The following is a 17,551-nucleotide window of genomic DNA, read 5'->3' on the forward strand; positions in this document are numbered from 1 at the left end:
GGAGTAGGCTCACATATCCTACAGAGGGATAGAGAATATGGAGTCAGAACCCTTGACACCTCCTACAGCCTAGGAACTGTGGTCTCCCTGGAGGCAGTGGCTGGCTGCTAGATGTCCCGATGGGACATCTCAGCAGAACATAAGGCACTTGTTGCACAGCCCAGGCAAAGCCCGCGGGGCTTCAGTTATTAAATGGCAGAGAAGGATGCTTTGTTCAAGCTGCTGGCTCAGACTTAGGACTCTCTGAGGACTTGCCCAGATTGGGGGGGTGGACATGGGCAACCTGCTGAATGCCCATCATCCCTACATCATCCATCCATACACAGAGACATGGAGTTATTGCCTCCTTTTTTGGGGGGGAGGGGGGGTTGTGAGGCAGGTCCAGGATTGTACTATGAGCCTAGGCCCTGTCCCTGAGCTCCTTTTGCTCAAGGATAGCACTCTGCCCTTGAGCCACAGCCCCACTCATGGTTTTTTTTTCTTTTCCTCTGTGATCTCTTAGAAAGAAGAGTGTGGTGGACTTTCCTGCCCCAGATGAATTCAAATTGGCATTCTCTACATCTCAGCCTCAGGAAGAGTTAGGGTTATAGGCAGGAGCCACTGACACCTGGCTTTCTTTTCTTCTTGTTGTTCTTTTTTTTTAATCGTGACAATCTGAAATCTTCACGGTGTCATTCCAATGGTTTGCATTCAAAGTAATCTACCCAGGCCTGGGATTCGAATGCTATGACTACCAACCACAAATGGAGGGAGATCCTGATGAACTCATTCCTGTTCATGTGAATGCTAATGGAATGTAATAAAAGTAATAATTCAATTTGCAGTTAATTCATGATTCTATTTTAGAATGCCACACAAAAATTATTGGATTTATGTCTTCATTCTAGCACCATGGTATGATTAAGGATATTGACTAATTTTTAATTAATGCTTTTATAAGTATTCAACCATAATACTTCATTAAATGGAGTCATAATTTAGTAACTAATAATTGGTAATAATGTATATATATAATTTAATAATATCCTCACATTCTTTCTTTGTATGTGTGTGTGTATATATATATATACATATATATGCAGGTATATATGAATGTTTATATATATATATATATATATATATATAAAATATCAATCTACACATCTATTTATTGGGCACTACTGTGGCTTGATTACAGGTGCTCAGAATTTCCTGGATTCTCAGTTTGGCGGAGGCTGGTGTGCTAAGACTGTTCCCCATTTATGGATTGGGCATTGTAGGTGAGTTGAAATCCCAGCATGGCCAAAAATTTATTTGTGGAATAAGAAGCCAATTTGACACGTTTTTCCTTCTCTGTGAAAGTCCTGGGTCTCAATGCGATGTATAATCCATATGCAAATATATCCTATGAAATATGATGTAATAAAAGAAATGTTATATGTGTAATAATACTAAATAAATAAGGGTAATAAATGTCATATGCAGTAGAACCCATATATGAAATAGATCTCATATATATGAAGATTATTTTTTCCAGTGCTAGGGCTTCAATTCAGGCCCTGGGAACTGCTCTGAATTTCTTTTTTCTTTCTTTTTTTTTTTTTGCCAGTCATGGTGCCTTAACTCTGGGCCTGGGCACTGTCCCTCAGCTCTTCAGCTCAAGGTGAGCGCTCTACCACTTGAGCTACAGTGCCACTTCTAGCTTTTTCTGCTTATGTGGTGCTGAGGAATTGAGCCCAGGGCCTCATGCATGCAAGGCAAGCACTCTACCACTGAGCCACCTTCCCAGCCCCATGAATTTCTTGTCTTCAAGGACGGTGAGCTTTTTCCTTCACACACAGTGTCACAGAGTTATCCAGACCCTGAGTTCAAATTCCAGGCCTGCTAGAAAAATGGTGCAATTTCCTAGCCAGGGTCTTATTGTTATTATTACTTTTTTTTGGCCTAGCACAGGGCTTGAACTCAGGTCTTCGCATCTCTGCCACAGCTGATCACTGGATCCTACCATCCTACTTCAAATTTCAGAGCTGGCAAAAAAATAAATAAATAAAAAGGAGAAGGATAAAACTGAGAAGTTCAAGAAGGTGGTTTTATTTTTTTTTCCTTTGTACTGTGACCATCCTGGGTCTAAATGACAAGCCCCAGAATGCGTACATGATGTTGCATTGCTAATGTTTCGTGGGCTATTAGGGAAGCCATAGCTGAAACCAGCAACTTAGGCCTGGAGGTCGAATCTTAGAACTGCCACTAATGAATGGTGGGAGGTTCTAAGAAACGCATTCTGATATACATCCGTACAAATGGAATGTTATAAAAGTAACATTTAAATTAGTAATTAGTGTATGTTTGTATTCTAAAATTATACACAACAATTATGCTACATTGACCAATTTTCAATTAATACTTTATTATGTATTCAATCATGATACTTAAAAAAGGAAGGAATAATTTAATTGCCAAAAATTGGTAGTAATATCATATATGCAGTTTCATAATATACAGATATCTCTTTTGTTTTATACATATACATCTATCTATCTATCTATCTATCTACATCTACAAATCTACACATCTATCTGTTTATACACTTGTCACTCCTGGGGCTCAGTGATAGAATGCTCACCGAGTATGTACAAAGCCCTGGGTTCCATTCCTCACTACAGAAAAATCCAGAAGTCATGCTGTTGCTCAAGCAGTCGTGTACTAGGTTTGAGCATAAAAGTTTAGGGACCGTGTCTAGACACTTACTCAAGATGCAGAACTGGCACCAAAACAAAATGATAGAATGTTCTGACTGCAAAGATATAAGGATAGGACTGCAAATACATCATCATAGAGCAAGCTAGGAGTCTGGTGCTGAGAGCTGCCATCTAACCTGATTTAGCCAGAGGTAAATTGCTTGCAACCCAGCTACTCAGAACCAGATGCTTCTGGCTCGCTCAGCCCTGTCATCCAAGATACTGGGAGCTAAGATCAGACACTGGTGGTTTTAAAATCCAGCCCTGACAGGAAGTCTGCAAAACTCTGAGCTGTGGCTCAAAGTGGTAGAGCTCTAGCCTTGAGTAAAAGATCTTAGGACAGTACCCCCAAACTTTAGGTGGAATCCCCGTGGCTGACTCCCCGCCCCCCCCCACAAAAAACCCACCCCTCTAAATCATTAGATGTGAACTTTGTGTAGTTTGTTGACACTGATGAAAGCACCCTAATTCTAATGACAGCATGTGCGATACAGCTATGTCATGAGTCTTATATGAGGAATGGTGTACTGAGTGCATTCTTGCATCTGATCCTTGTAAGAGCTCCACAGATTATTGTGCAAATGAGAACCTTGAGGCTCAGATATGTCCCCATGTCAGGGCCAAAATGATGTATGTACTGAACTCTAGTGAGTTTTCTCCTGCAGACAATTGTTTTGGTTTATTTTCCTCAGTCATGAACCTTAAACTCAGGGCCTAGCTACTGACACTTCCCTGTTGGGCTCATGGCTAGCACCGTACCAAGGGGACCCAAGGAACCCATACAAAAGTGTTACAGTCTAGGCATCTGTGGCTGATATCTGTCATCCTGCCTACTTTGACACATTTTTTTTCCTTCTCTGTAAAAATCCTGGGTCTCAGTCTGAAGTATAATCCATATGCAAATATATCCATGTGATAAGATGCAATAAATGAAATAAATGTTATATATGTAATAATACTAAATAAAATAAATAATGAATAAATAAGGGTAATAAATGTCATATGGAGCAAGTCCATGTATGTAAAAAGATCACAAAAATGAATATTATTTTTTCCAGTGCTAGCGCTTAAATTCAGTCCTGGAAACTGGTCTGAAATTCTTGTCTTCAACAACAGTGAGCTTCCCCTTCCCCACAGTGTCACAGAGTTACCCAGACCCTGAGTTCAAATCCCAGGCCTGTCAGAAAAATGGAGCAATTCCAAGTCACGGCATTAATTTATTTTGTCCAGGCCCCGGGCTTGAACTCAGCTTGTGGCAATTCTGCCTCAGCTTCGATCACCCTAGGCTGGGGTGCAGCCAATGGACCCACAGCCCATCCTGAGATCCTAGGACCCGAGTTCCAATCTCGGGACTGATTAAAAAAAAAGGAAAAAGGTAGGAAGGTGGCTCAGTAGTAGAGGCTTGCCTTGAATGCATAAGGCCCTGGGCTTGATTCCTCAGCACCACATAAGCAGAAAAAAGCTGTCAGTGGTACTATGGCTCAAGTGGTAGAACACTAGTCTTGAATAAATAGTTGAGGAACAGTGTCCAGACCCACGTTTCTGGCCCCACAACCAACAAAAAAAAAAAAAAAAAAAAGAAAGAGAGGGGGGAAAAAAGAATAAGGCTAAAACTGGGAAGTTCCAGAAGGCGGTTTTACTTTTTTTCCTTTGCATTGTGACCATCCTGGGTCTAAATGAAAGGGCCCAGAAAGAGTATGTGACCTTACACTGCTGAAGTTTGGTGGGCTATCAGGCAAGCCATAGCCCAAACCAGCAACGTATGCCCAGGGTTCAAATCCCGGGACCGCCACCTACAAAAGGTGGGAGATCCTAAGAAACGCATTCTGACATACATCCATATGAATGGAATGTTGTAAAAGTAACAATTACATTAGTAGCTAGTATATGATTATATTAAAATTGTAAACAATAATCATAGTACATTGACTATTTTTCAATTAATACTTAATTATATTTTCAACAATTAGAAATAAAGGAAGGAATAATTTAATTATGGATAATTGGTAGTAATATAGTATATGTAATTTAATAATATACAGATATCTTTCTTATTTTATACATACATATATACATGTGTGTATGTATATAAGCTATGTATCTATTTCTACACTTGTCACTCCTGGGGCTCAGTGGTAGAGTGCTTACCTAGTATGTATGAAGCCCTGGATTTGTTTCCACACTATCACATGCACAGAAAAAGCCGGAAGTGGTGCTGTCACTCAAGCACCAAAGAAAAGTTAGAATGTTCGAACTGCAACTGTACAAGGCCAGGACTTTAAATACTTCATGACAGAGCAAGCCGGGAATCTGAAGATGACTCCTGCCATCTATCCTGACAGCCAGAGGATAACAGCTGCAAACCAACTCCATCCAACCAGACGCTGCTGGCTCATCTCTAGCTGCTCAGGGGATGAGATCTGACACTGGTGGGTTGAAAACTCAGCCCTGTCAGGAAGTCTGTGAGACTCTGAGCTGTGGCTCAAAATGGTAGAGCTGTAGCCTTGAGGAAAAGATCTTAGGACAGTACCCACAACCTATGAGTGCAATCCCTGAGTCTGATGACCCTTCCTCCCGCTTCCCCCCTCCTGCTCCCCCCCCCCCAGACTAACCACCCATCTAAACTATTAGATGTGAACTTGTGTGGTTCCTGACATGTTTCTGAAGGAATGGTGATACTGATGAAAGCATCCTAATTCTAATGACAGCTTGTGGGATACAGCTATATGAAGAGTCCTTCCTGGGGTACTGGGTCCTTCACGGGGTGCTGTGTGCTGAGTCCTACACAGGGTGTATTCTTTCATCTGATCCTTGTTAGAACTCCACAAGTAAGATGATTGTGCAAATGAGAAACTTGAGGCACAGATATTTCCCAAGGCAGGGCCAAATTTATGAATGTACTGAACTCTATTGACTTGACTCCTGCAGACAATTGTTTTGGTTTAGTTTTCTCCATCATGAACCTTGAACTCAGAGCGTAGACTCTGATTTTCCTCTTATGCTCATGGCTAGTACTCTACCACGTGGAGCCAAGGACCTCTTTGCAGCAAAGTGTCACTGGTTAGGTGTCTTTAGCTGAGGTCTATCATCCTGCCTGCTCAGGAAGCTGAGGATTGGGTTCAAAACCACCCACAGAAAAGGTCCCATGACACTCTCATCTCCTATTCACCACTTAGAAACTTGAAGTGGAAGCTGGGTGCTGGTGACTCATGCCCATCATCCTAGCTACTTACTCAGCAGGCTGAGAGCTCAGCATCACGGTCCAAAGCCAGCCTGAGCAGGAGATTCCTTGAAATGGTTATTGCCAATGAACCACCAGAAAACCTGAATGGGCTCTGTAGCTCAAGTGGTAGAGCTGTCCACTTGACCTGAAGAGCTGAATGACAGCACCCAGGCCCAGACTTCAACTCCTCCAACTTACAAGAAAAGAAAGAAAGAACCCTGAAGTACAGTGCTGGGAATGGGTCTTAGGGGTAGAGTGCTTTGCATGTATGAAACCCTGGCTTTGAATCCTCAGTGGCACATCACTAGAAAAAAAGTCTGAAGTGGCTCTGTGGCTCAAGTGGTAGAGTGCTATCTTTGTACAGGAGAAACTCAGGTACAGTGCACAGGTCCTGAGTTCAAGCTCCAGGACTGGTATATGCACACAAATTACCCCCCCCCCACACACACACACAGATACCAGAAGTGATACTGTGACATCATAGGGTAAAGCACTGGGAAATAGGCCCTTAGAGGAGACTTGAGCTGGTACAGCTTCTTTCCAGGCTTTGCCTTTGTTTTGGGGATTTTAGAAAATAAAACTTTAAACAAGGATAACTAGACCTTGGCTCCAAACAGCCCAGTTCCTGGAATGGAAAGAATGCCTCTAGGTCCCCCTCCCCTTAACAACCTAACTCACCTTGACTGTTGAGTTAAAGACTGACCCATAAAACAGATAGGTTGTTATCTGGCTCCAACTACCTGACACCTCGTGCTTATGGTGGTAAACCCTGCCTTTCATACATACTTACAGTAAACTCTGCCTATTGGCCACCTGTGTGTGGTCTGGTATGACCATGCAATCCTTTTGTGTGGTATGATCCCATTGGTCACCTGTGCATGACCAGGCTCAACCTCATGGATTTTGCCTTTGCAAACCAAAGAATGGGGACTGCTCAGGGTGGCAGTATCAGCTCCTGAGCCTGTGCTGTGGCCCTGGCCAGTCAGTGTAGGAAACTTCTCAATAAAGTTGCTTCTTTGTTAACAACTTCGTTGCGGTGAGCTCTGTCACTCCAGACAACTAGGTGGGTTTGCCTGCCTGAGTAGGGGTCTTCCTACTACACACTAAGCTTCTGAGCTCATGGTCAGTACTCAGGCCCTGTGTTCAACCTGGAAACCTAGCCACCCAAGGCCCAACTAGGAGAGGTCAAAGGTTTCCAAACCTGATGAGGTTCACCAGCCCTACATAACAGGGAACAATGTCATTTTGCAAATGTGCTTAGATGTAGCAAGCTTACGAAAACCTAGGGAGGCACTGTTGCCAATAAAGAATAAAGAATCATTGCATTAGGTTCAGCTCCCTAGTTGTTGTCTGCCAGAAGAAATCTTGAATTAATTGTAGCAGTTTGTTTCAACACTGGAACATAGTTTAACAAAGACAAGATAAGTGCAGGGAACTTGGCCTGCCATGGGAGGTGGCACAAATGAAAGCTTCCTGTCAAACCAGAGCACTGGGGAGAGAGATATCTTGGGGTACAGAGGCCTTTTTCTCCTAGTCTTCAGGGCCTGCCCACACTCATCATCACTAGTTGGCCCGGATAGAGTTGTTTGTTACTGAGCTGTACAGGAGTGAGGCCTTTTGTCTGCCTGTTCCAACCAAGAGGCAGACTTCCTCCAGCAACCTGGGGTGTGGAGAAACCCTCAGGCTACACTGGGAACAGGGAGGGGAGTCCTGGAACATGTACTGCCTTGAAAGCACCCTCTGTGCTATGAAATCCTTCTATTCAAAGCAAATTTCCTAGCTAGGTGTCTTTCTTCATAGCGACTTTGGATGTTCACCGATAGTAATACATTCCCACATACACAGATACATGGAGTTACTGGCTCTATTTTTTTTTTTTTTTTGGTACAGGTCCTGAGGCTTGAACTGTGAGCTTAGACATTGTCCCTGAGCTCCTTTTTCACAAGGAAGCACTTTATTGTGCCTTAAACCATGATACATCATTAAATGAGGGCATAATTTAATACCTAATAATTATTAGTAATATATTACATGTAATTTAATGATATATAGACATCTCACATTCTATAAATATATTTATATATTTACATATACACTGGAATATACATATACATCTCTCTCTCTTTCTCTCTCACTCTCTATGCATATCTATGAATTTGCAGCAATTTATGCATCTATCTATTTATATATTGGCCACTCCTGGAGGTTAAAGTTAGGTCCTGGGAACTCCCTGGCAGTGAATTTGTTTGAGGCTGCTGTGCTTACATTGATGCCTTGATGAGTTGGGCATTCAAGGCCCTGAGTTCAAATCCCAGCAGTGCCAAAGACAATAGGTGGAGTAAGAAGCCAATGTTGACCAGTTCTGCTGTCTGTGAAAATATTGTTTCCTAGGTACAATATGTAATAGCTATGCAAATACATATATATGATGTATATTATAAATGTATATAAATATTTTTCCATGCCTGGGTCTAGAATTCATGCCCTGGGAAATGCTCTTGACTTTCTCTTATTCAAGGAGGGTGAGCTTCCACTTCACCCACAGCAAAATAGAGTTACCCAGACCCTGATTTCAAATCCTAGGTATGGCAGATAAAATGTCCCAAATTCCAAGCCAGGACCTTAACTATTTTGGGGGGGCAAGTATGGGGCTTGAACTCAGATCATCACAACTCTGCCTCAACCTTGATTACCCTAGGCTAGGGTGCAGCTTTTACACCCACAGATGATCCAGGGATCCTAGGACCCAATTTCATCTCCCAGCACTGGCCAAAAAACAAACAAACCAAAATGGAAGAGGAAAAACCAGAAAGTTTTACACAACAGTTTTACCTTTGTTTCTTTTGCACAGTGACCATCCTGGGTCTCACTGACTTGGCTTGAAAATTGTACATGACTTTGCATGGCTGAGTCTGGTGGGCTGTCAGTGAAGCCTGAGGTTAACCCAGACACCTGCGCCCTGAGTTCAATCCTAGGACTGCCACATACACAAAGCTGAAGGTCCTTGGAAACTCGTTCCTATCTCTAGGAACACTAATAGAATGTTTGAAATGTACTAATTGAATTACTAAATAACTAGTCTTTCTAATGTAAGATTGTATGCATTAAATAGGTCATTCATTAATTTAATTAAACTTTATTAAGTCTTCTACTGTGATTAATTAATGGAGGAATAATTTTAGACCAAATAATTAGTAGTAATAGAATATGTAAAAGTAAGATATAGACATCACCCTTTATATAGAGTTATACACTACAATCTACATAAATGTCTAGTTACACACTAGAATCTACATAACTATAGAGTTATACACTAGAATCTATGTAAATTTACATAAATAAGTAAACACACACACTGCATTTTACACATCTATGTGTTTATATATTGGCCACTTCTAGGGCCCAATTTGCCCGACAACTTCATTTGCATCAGACTGGTGTGCTAATATTGACCCACTCCCCATTCATGAAGTGGGCTTTCTAGGCCCTGAGTTCAAATCACAGAACTGCCAAAAACTTAAGTAATCCTGGTGGAAGAAGCCAAATGTCCCATTTGTTTTCCTTATCGGTGAAAGTCTTGCATCTGAGGAATGATGTATAGTACATTGGCAAATCTATGTCCTATGTAATAAGATGTAAAAAAGGTTATGTGTGTAATCATACTCACTAAAATACATAAGAAATAAATAAAACACAAAATAAAATGAATAACCACACTAACTGCAATATGCAGTTACATGTGTATGTAAATATGAATCCTGTATTTAAAAAGCATACGAATATTATTTTTGCAAGAGTTAGGACTTGAATTCAGGCCCTGGGAACAGGCCTGACTTTCTTGTCTACGAGCACGGTGAGCTTCCCCTTCTCCCACAGTGCTGTAGATGTACCTAGGCTCTGAGTTCAAATCCCAGGACTGGCAGAAAAAATGGCATGAATTCTAAGCCAAGCAGCGTCATAATTTTTAAAATATTTTGAATGTGTTTATTATTATTTTTATTTATTTTTATTTTGTCAAGCACAGAACTTGAACTCAGGGCATGGCAACTCTGCCTCGATCACTCCAGGCTGGGGTGCAGCCACTGGACCCACAGCTAAACCTGGGTTCCTGGGGCCCAAATGCTGACAGGAATAATAAATACATAAAACAACACAGAAACAAAGAAGAAAACCCTGCAATTTGCAGATGGCTGCCGGTTTTACATTTGTTTTCTTTGCAAGGTGACCTTCCTGGGTCTGAATGACATGGGTGAAAAGTGTTGGAAACCTGGCATTGCTGAAGGCTGGAGGGCTACCAGGGAAGCCATAGGCCAACACGACAACATAGGCCCTGGGTTCAAAGCCTGGTCCTGACCCCTACAAATGGCGGGAGATCCTAATAGTCTCGCTCCTATTCATAGGAATACTGATGGAAGGTTATGAATGTCAAGGTTGAATTAGTTGTTCCTGAATGATACTACTATAAAATTAGAGTGATTTTAGGAGGCCGATGGATTTTAATGAATATTTTTGACACATTAAAAGAATACTATTAATTACATGGACGCAGTAGTTTGGGGACGTGCCACACCTACTCCGGTGGAGTCTGCTTAGCATGGGAAACCAGCTTTCAGACCTAAGAATGGGGCTTCAGAGACCTATCTCTGAGTATTGGGACTTCACCGAAGTCTACCTCAGAGAATGGGGCTTTACAGAGACCTATCTCCGAGTATTGGGACTTCACCAAAGTCTACCTCGGAGAATGGGGCTTCAAAGAGGCCTACTCCTGGAAAGGCTGGCAAGCCCCTGGGAAAGATGTGTTTCTGTTGTTGCTTTTCTTTTCTTCACTGTATAAGAGTGCCTATTAATCTTTTACTGTTTCTGCTGCTCATTGTGCTTACTCATTGTCAACGTTCCCTTATTCAAAGCTCTTTCTTAAGAGTGTTGACGACTCCAAAATCTGATGAGTGTCTTAAAAATATGACTAACTCACCAGAGTTAAGTGCTACCCTGAAACCCCTCTTATGGAGGCTAGTAGACAAGTCATAAGTAAATATAAAGTATTGGGGGTTTCACGATGTCACTTCAGCAGAAGGAATTGTTTGTAAGAGCTTTGCAAGAAGCTGTAGGCGCGGCTAGAACAGAAAGAATGTATGGCAATTGCTGAGATAACTACTTAGGAGAAAGAACTTCCTGTTACTCTCTTTCATTTACTAAGAGACTTGCTGGATCTAGGCCTCCGTAACCTTGCTATTAAAGAAGGAACGGGAAAGATATTATGGGACAGTTAAGGCCTCTATAGAAATAAGGTTATGGTTAGTTGGTGACAAACATCGAAACCCATTATATTTCTTAGAGATAAGCTGGAAACAAGTGCCTATCATGCGACCAACTGGTGACCGCCCAAGAATGAAGCCCTGCAGCAAGATTATGTAACCTTTTGCCCTTCCTTATGGAGACTTTTGCTATAAAAGTTTGTTATCCTCTGCATTAAATAGCACTCAGCATCCACTCCTCTTGTGTGTGAGTTGTCTGTTTGCCATCTCCCCATCCTATTTCAGGTTCCTCCCCTAGGTGTCCTCCTTCGTCCAGACAGAACCCGATCCACGGCAGGGACAGTGGTTGATTTAATTAATAATTCATTAAGGATGAAAACAATAAGATAAATTACATGGAGGCATTAAAAATACCCAAATATTGGTAGGAATGTAGCCTATTCAACTGAATAATGTATAGACATCTCTGGCACTCTATAAAGATCTATATTTATTTGTGTACTACCATCTGCATGTCAATCTGTTCTTATTTTGTCAACCCCTAGGGCTCGATCTCAGGTGCTGGGAACTACTTGTCAGCTCAATATGCCCTAGGCTGGCGTACTGACACTCACCCATTCATGAATTGGGCCTTGTAGATTATGAGTTCAGATGCCAGCACTCACAAAAATTGACCCATGGAGTAAGAAGCCCATTGTGACACAGGTTTTCCTTTGCTGTGAAAGTCCTGGATGTCAGGTGTGAAGTTTCATACATAGGCAAATCTATCCTATGTAATAAATGTAATAAATAGTCCATGTGTAAGAATAGTCAATAAAATAAATGGTAAATAAATGAATAAAAAAATGAATAGCTACACTAAGCACAATATGGAGTCAATATATGGGGCTCAATCTCAGGGCCTGGGAACAACCTGGCAGCTGATTTGGGTAGAGGCTGCTGTGCTGGCAGCCACACATGAATTGCACCTTCTAGGCCCTGAGTTTAGATCCCAGCACTGCCAAAAATGTAATCATGGAGTGGGAAGCCAAGCATAACACATGATTTTCTTTTCTTTGAAAGTGCTCAGTGTCAAGTAGGATGTATAATTCAGATGCAAATCAATATGCTATGTAAATAGGGTGTCACAAAGGTAAAAAAAAGTCATAGGTGGAAGAATTGTCACTACAATAAACGATAAACAGATTGAATTAGTAATAAATCATTCTAGGATAAAATTAGATGCAGTAATTATAGGACGTGGATTAGGTTTAATATTTTATTATTAACAGAATAAAAATTGCATGGAGACATAAATACCTAATAATTGGAAGTAGCACATGATACATAATTTAATAATATATAGACATCTGTCTCATTCTATAAAATATTTAATTATGTGTATGGATGTATGTACATATATGATAAATAATAACAGGATATTGAGTATTAATTAATGATTTATTAATTGTTAGCTGGGACACATCATTAAATGGAGATATAATTTAATACCTAATAATTGGTAATAATATTGTCTATAATTTAATAATATAGACATCTCTCTTTTGTGTATATAATATTTATGTACAACAATCTATCTATTTATACATCCTTTACTACTGGGGATCATTGATTGAGTGCTCCCCTACTAAGCACGAGCCCTGGGTTCGATTCCTCAGTGCCACATAAGCAGAAAACCTGGAAGTTCTGCTGTCTTTCAATCAACTGAGTGCTAGCGTTGAGCACAAATGCTTAGGGACAGTGTCTAAGCCCTTACTCAAGTCCCAGCACTGCCACCAAAAAAAGGTAGACTGTTCTAACTGCAATTATAGAAGGACAGGACTTCAAATACCACATCACAGAACAAGCTAGGAGTCTAGCTCTGACAGTTGCCACCTAACCTGACTTAGGCAGATGTAAACAGCTGCAACCCAGCTCCACAGAACCAGATGCTGCTGGTTTACCCCCATCATCCTGGCTGCTTGGGAGCTTTAAAACCAAGCCCTGATAGGAAGTATGTGAGACTCTTGGAGATGTGGCTCTAAGTAGTAGAGCCTTAGACTTGAGCAAATGTTATTAGAACAGTATCCCCATGCATTGAGTTCAAGCCCTATGGGTAGCCTGCCTCCACAAAAAAACACCCCACTAAACCATTAGATGTGAACTTGTGTGATTTGTGAAATGTTCCTCAAAGAATGGTGATACTGATGAAAGCAACCTAATTCTAATGACAGCTTGTGGAATAGAGCTATGTGCTGAGTCCTTTATAGGGTGCTCTGTGCTGAGTCTGGCACAGGGTACTGTGTGCTGAGTTCTTCACAGGGTGCAGTGTACTGAGTCCTGCATTGGGTGCTGGGTGCTAAGTCTTCACAGGATGTTGTGTGCTGAGTCCTTCAAAGAGTGCCATCTGCTGTGTCCTTAACAGAGTGCATTCTTTCATATGGTCCTTGTAAGAGCTACCCAACTGAGATGATTATGCAGACAAGAATATTGAGATGCTGATATGTGCCCTTGGCAGGAACAAAATTATGTATTACTGAAGAGTGGGTGAGTTGTCTAATGCAGACAATTGTTTTGTTTTGTTTTTACTCAGTCATGAACCTTGAACTCGCGGCATAGGCACTGACCCTTACCTCTTGGGGACATGGCTAGCACTCCACCACGTGGAGCCAAGGACCCCTTTGCAGTAGAGTGTCACAGCCTAGGGGTCTATTGCTGAGGTCTGTCAGTCTGCCTTCTCAGGAAGCTGAGATCTGAGGATCTGGCTTCCAAACCATGTCAGACACAAAAGGTCCCATGAGACTATTATCTCCAATTCACCACTAAGAAACCTGAAGTGGAAGCTGGATGCTTGTCACTCATGCTTGTCATCCTAGCTCCTCAGGAGGATGAGATCTGAGGATCATGGTTCAAAGCTAGCCTGGGCAGCAAAGTCCTCGAGACATTTAGTTCCAATGAACCATGAGAAAACCTGAACTGGTGCTTTGGCTCAAGTGGTAGAGCACAAGACTTGAGGCACAGCACCCAGGCCCAGACTTCAACTGCTACAACCAACAACAACAAAAAAGAAACAAAATAACAAACCTGAAGAAGAAGTCTGGGAATGTGCCTAGGGGTAGAGTGCTTTGCATCTATGAAACTCTGGACTTGATTTCTCAGGTACACATCACTAGAAAAAAGCCTGAAGTGTCTCTGTGGCTCAAGTGGGAGAGGGCTATTCTTGTGCAAGAGAAATTAGTTACAGTGCTCAGGTCCTGAGTTCAAGCTCCAGGACTGGTGTATGTGTGCACGCTCGAACACCCACACCCACACACAGACCAGAAGTAAAAGCGCCCCGCACGCACACACCCACACAAAGAGTATAAGTAAAGCTGTGACACAAAATGGTAAAGCACTGGGCTCCTGCATTGACCTCATGGTCAGCACCCAGGCCCTGTGTTCAACCCCAAAACCTTGCCACCCAGGGCTCAACTAGGAGAGATCAAAGGTTTCAAAACCTAATGTGTTTCAGCAGTCCTAGATGACAGGAAGCATGGTGAGATCAGACATGTGCTTGGATTTCCAAAGCTTCCGGAAACCTAGCAGAGGCATCATAAGCCCTTCATCACCCTCAATGAAACATTTCTTGAGGTTAAGTGCCCTAGTTGTCTGCCAGAAGGACACCTGAATTATATTGAGCACTGTATCTGAACACCAGAATATAGTCTTACAAAGGCAGGATTAGTGCTGAGAACTTGGCCTGCCAAAGGAGGTGGCACAAATGAAGGCTTCCTGTTAAAATGGAGCACTGGGGAGAGAGATAGCTTGGGGTACAAGGAGGCCTTTTTGTCCTGACCTTCAGAGCCCACCCACATTCATCCTCACTAATTGCCCCAGATGGAGTTGTTTGTTCCACAGCTGTACAGGACTGAGGCCTTTTGTCTGCCTGTCCAGACAATGAGAGAGACTTCTTCCAGCAGGCCTGGGAGGCAGAGAAACCCTCAGGCTGCACTGGGAACTGTGAGGGGAGCCCAGGGACATGCACTGTTATGAAAGCAGTCTCTGTGTTATGAAATCATTTTATTGAAAACAAATTTTCTAGCTTGGTGCCTTTCATCATAGCTACTCTGGAGCTTCACCTATGGGAATACATACACACATACACAAAGACATGGAAGCAGGTCCTGGGGTTGAACTATGAGCATAGTCGTTGTCCCTGAGTTACTTTTTCTCAAGAGGAGTGCATTAACCTGGAGCCACAGTCCCACTTTTGCGTTTTCTGTGATCTCTTAGAAATAGCAGTGTCATGGACTTTCCTATGCTGGCTGGAAACTCAGATTCTCTACATCTCAGCCTCCTGAGGAGCTGGGATTACAGTCAGCAGCCACTGGCACTTGCCTTTCTTTTCTTCTTCATTTTTTAATCTGGACAATTTGACTACTTAACAGCATCATTCCAATGCTTTGAATTTATAAGTAAACTACCCAATGTTCTTTATAGGTGCTTTCTCTGAGAAGGATTTTCTCTCCTCATCTTCTCCTCTAGTCACAAGTTTGAAGCCAAAAGTAAGAAATGAGTGTCACATGATTTTGGCAGCAAATGTCCACAGGACATGCCAGCTCAGTCACTTAACATTGAGCTGCAGTAAATTTACTGTCTCAGGACGAGAGGACCAAAAGCTGTAGCGATCCTCATACTGTCTGCATTGCTCTTTAGGCCTATAAAATTATCTAATAATTATGAGTGTTTTGTGTCTCCAACATTAAGTATCTAGACCACACTAGAAGTATCTTCATGTTTCCCTTTTGGTCTAGTACCTCTCAAGATTTAGACTAAGGGTTTATGTGGATCAGATCCTCGGCGAATCCTGAAGAAAGCCACTTGAAGTCTCCTCAGGAGATCTCTGTTCAAAGCCAGCCCGAACAGGAAAGTCTGCGAGACTCTTATTTCCAATAAACCACCAGAAAACCAGAAGTGTATCAGTGGCCCAGAGGGTAGTGCTCCAGCTTTGAGAAAGAAAGCTGAACAGGAGATACAAGCCAGACCAGGCAGGAAAGCCTGGCAGGTGCTTATGTCCAATTAACCCAGATGGCTGGAAGTGGAGCTGTGGCACTGGTAGAGTCTCAGCCTTGAGCAAAACAGCTGAGGAACACATAGGGCCCTGAGTTTAAGCCCTGGGATGGCCACCAAAAAATTCAAAAAGAGAAGGCCAAGTTTATGTATGAGTGTCCTACCTACTTATGTGTGTATATTACCTCTCTGAGTGCAAACAGATTGTATGCAATGATTCCCTTCTATGTACAGATTTATTTTTCAGATATGCTTGTTGCACATACTGCATCATTTTCTTCTTTACAGGCCCATGGCTTTTCTCTTCCAGAGTTCCAGGCCTGTGTCCTTATATGATGCACACTTAAGATCTCAGCAGCCTTTATTTACATTTTATTATGAGGCCAAGGCAGGAGCAGTCACAAATCAGGCAGGGGAAGAGAAGATCAGGGTTTTTGAAATAACCAGTATTCAGAAAATTAAACTTGGGGGATGTAAAATGGTAGCATACTTAGGTAGAAACTACCATTAAGAAAAAGATGAGAGTGCTGGGAATGTGGATTAGTGAGAGAGTGCTTGTCTGGCATGCAAGAAGCCCTGAGTTTGATCACTCTGTAGCACATGCACAGAAAAAGCCAGAATTGGTGCTGTGGCTCAAGTAGTAGAGTGCTAGAGACAGTGCCCAGGCCTTGAGTTCAACTCAAGTACAAGTAACTTCTCATCACCAAGGGTAACCCAGAAAGCTCTTGAACATCTCCCCTTTCAGAAGTGGAAGTCAGAGTTTCATAGACATTCCTGCCCTGGCTGGTTTCACCCTGTGATCCTCAGACCTCAGGCTCCTGAGCTAAGGGATGGGCCTTAGCTACTGGTGCTCTGCTAGGTCAGAAGTGTAATGACATTGACAATACAAGTCAACTGCTTATCACAAAGGGCTTGGGGAACATATTAAGCCTTTCAACAATGGACCTTTCAGAACCCTGCAGGACACAAGGTTATAATGCTAGAGTCTGAGAGGCTGGGCATATGGATCTGCTAAACTTGAACCTTGAGCTCTAACTCCAATTCTAGTATATATCAGCTTTCATTTTTCCAGAAATGTTCTCCTAATTAGCAAATAGGAAAAGTACTTTGATTAACCTTCACTTTTTTTTCCCATTGTGTGTCTCGAACTCAAACCTGGGCACTGTCCCTGAGCCCTTCATCTCAAGGCGAACACTCTACCACTTGAACCACAGCGCCACATGGGGTCTTTTGGTGGTTCATTGGTGATCAAAGTCTAATAGGCTTTCCTTGCCTAGGCTGTCTTTGAACTGTGGTCTTCAGATCTCAGCCTCTTGAGAAGAAGGGTT

The sequence above is a fragment of the Dipodomys spectabilis genome, unplaced genomic scaffold (assembly GCF_019054845.1).
Source record: "Dipodomys spectabilis isolate Male_0828 unplaced genomic scaffold, ASM1905484v1 ptg000460l, whole genome shotgun sequence".
In the NCBI taxonomy this organism is placed as follows: domain Eukaryota; kingdom Metazoa; phylum Chordata; class Mammalia; order Rodentia; family Heteromyidae; genus Dipodomys; species Dipodomys spectabilis.